Source organism: Erythrolamprus reginae, chromosome 2 (assembly GCF_031021105.1).
Source record: "Erythrolamprus reginae isolate rEryReg1 chromosome 2, rEryReg1.hap1, whole genome shotgun sequence".
Classification (NCBI taxonomy): domain Eukaryota; kingdom Metazoa; phylum Chordata; class Lepidosauria; order Squamata; family Dipsadidae; genus Erythrolamprus; species Erythrolamprus reginae.
This window is the reverse complement of record NC_091951.1, coordinates 169,335,375-169,338,014: the sequence shown is the minus strand read 5'-3', so window position 1 is coordinate 169,338,014 and position 2,640 is coordinate 169,335,375.

Below are 2,640 nucleotides of genomic sequence, written 5' to 3'. Positions count from 1 at the left end.
AGAAAAGAAAGAAGAATTGAACTAACATTTAAGAAAAAGAATGAATCAACAGAAACAGAATTGTAAAGTATTAAGCTAATTCATTTTGTATTTTTTTTAATATCTGGAAGTTTGTCTGTATGTCTTGTTTTGTTTGTTCATTATTAAAATAAATAAAAAAGTATTTTTAAAAAGTCTATATGACAGTGATGGCAAACCTTTTTTCCCTTGGGTGCAGAAAGAGCATGCTTGCATGTCATCGCGCATGCGTGAGTGCCCACACCCATTATTCAATGCCAGGGAAGGGCGAAAACAGCTTCCCCCACCCTCCAGAGGCCCTCTGGAGGCTGGAAATGGCCTGTTTCCCAACTTCTGGTGGGCCCAGTAGGCTCGTATTTTGTCTTCCCCAGGCTCCAAAGGTTTCCCTGGAGCCAGGGGAGGGTAAAAACGTCTTCTCCCATCCCCATGGAGATGATCTGGAAGCCAAAAATGCCCTCCCAGAGCCTCCGTGTGAGCCAAAAATCAGCTGGCCGGCACACACATGAACATTGGAGCTGAGTTTATTATTATTATTATTATTATTATTATTATTATTATTATTATTATTAATTAGATTTGTATACCGCCCCTCTCCGGAAGACTCAGGGCGGCTCACAACAGTAATAAAAACAATATAGTAGTGGAACAAATCTAATATTAAAAAAACATATAAAATCCTATCATTATTTATTTTAAAAACAAACAGCACATTCATACCAAACATAAAACAAAGTATAGGGCAACGACTCGCATGCCAGCAGATATGGCTCCACGTGCCACCTGTGGCATCCGTGCCATAGGTTCGCCATCACTGCTATATGACATAGCATCAGAGTAGAAGGGGGGAGACTGCAGTTGACTTTGAGTCAGACCCTCTCGCTCAGCCCACTCTGCTTCAAAGGATTGTTGTTGTGAGAAAGACAGAAAGGAGTGTTGGGTACGCTCAGGGGTGGGCTACTGCTCAGATGGGGGAGAACGCAGTGAAGTAACAAAAATGGAACACCCCCCCCCCCCAAGCACCCAATTTGCACTGAAAGATGTTGAAAGAACATGCAGGGCATCCTGCATAAGCCACGCCCACATTGTGGTAGTAAAAAATTTGGTAGCCCTTCACTGGGTATGCTGCTTTGAGCTCTCGAAGCAACAACAAGAGCAACACACATTTCAAGTTCTTGAGAAACAGATAGTTGTGCAGTCTAGAAAGTTATGAGTGTGCTAATCCAGCACATTTGAGGAACATAAATTGGGGAAGGCTGTGGTATAATGTATAGGCATGGCAGTATGGGATCAATTTATCTGCCAGTGAAATAATCAGAAAAGACCCTATTAAATAAATTGCTCAATTTTACTCCACAGTGTTTCTTGGCTGGATCAGTAGCCATTAGGATATATTCCTCCTGTTACATTCTCAGATTGTAGCACATAGGCTTCAGTCAGGTCCTCCATTCTGGAGGGAAAATACAGACTGCTGATTGGCTAGACTGTTTGGCAGCTCCCTATAAAAGGGCTGGCTGTCAGACAGAGCCTTTGCTGGGCTGTAAATATTTGCCAATTAAAGAGCTGTTGTTCTGCAGCTACTTCTGTCTGCCTCTTCCATTCACCCTATCTAACACTTCCTCATCCCTTAGGTTTCATTTTAATGTGGATTTTTTTTAAAAAAAACACCACACAAACCAACTTTAAATTCATTACATTCATTTAGTAAATTTTAAATAAAGAGAGGGAACTATTTACATTTGTTTAGCAGGACAAATCATGCACACACATCAACTTTTTTAAACAGGCTGACAAAAAACAGGTTACAATCTTAGTCTAATTTTTTTTAAAAAAATATTGAGATTTAGCAAAAAAAACCTGAAACATTTGTGTACATCTTCGTTTTAACTTTTTGAGGGGAAAAAGTCATTTTCGTGGACAGGTCTCTCACTTTTTCCTTTGGGTGGGTTCATGTGTTTAGCCAACCTGCCTTACCATAACCAATTTCATGACATATGAAGTGTGTGTGCATTTGTGTGTGAGAGAGTTCAGGAGCATCTTGGGAGGAAAACACCAGATAATTCTTGCATTTCAGGCTTATCAAACGGGCCTGAGACAGGGCCAGTTTCATGACGTGAGGAAACCCTCAAAAGCTTGCCAGCTGTTCCTTGAGAATAACAATTGACAGGAAAGGAACAAAAGTAGCTGGTAACAATGGATACCCTTAATTTCAGAACCCTGGAAGTCTAGACATCATGGCTGTGACCATGTAGTTATCATCGTTCTCTTTAGCAGTGAATTTGGAAGGGTGAGGGCTTCGTATGGACGTAGAAGACAAAATAAAGCCTATTTCCCCACTACTCAGCAAATGTGCTAACCCTCGGCAAGCAGATAAGGCCAGCAGAAAAGCTACACCTCCAGTTCAGTCCCTGCTGCATCTTTCTGAGTCACAGCTGATGTGTGAGAGCGTCAGTCATTAAAGTGATTGGATTTTAGGAGATTAGTCAACAGCAAAACACCCATCATTAGGGCACCATAGCAAGAATGGGAAGGGTCTTTATTCAGGACTTCACCAGAGCGCTTAGACTATTTATGTCCTCTGCATCTTGTAGGTTGCTTGCTTGTAGAAAGATTCTAAATTTGGAC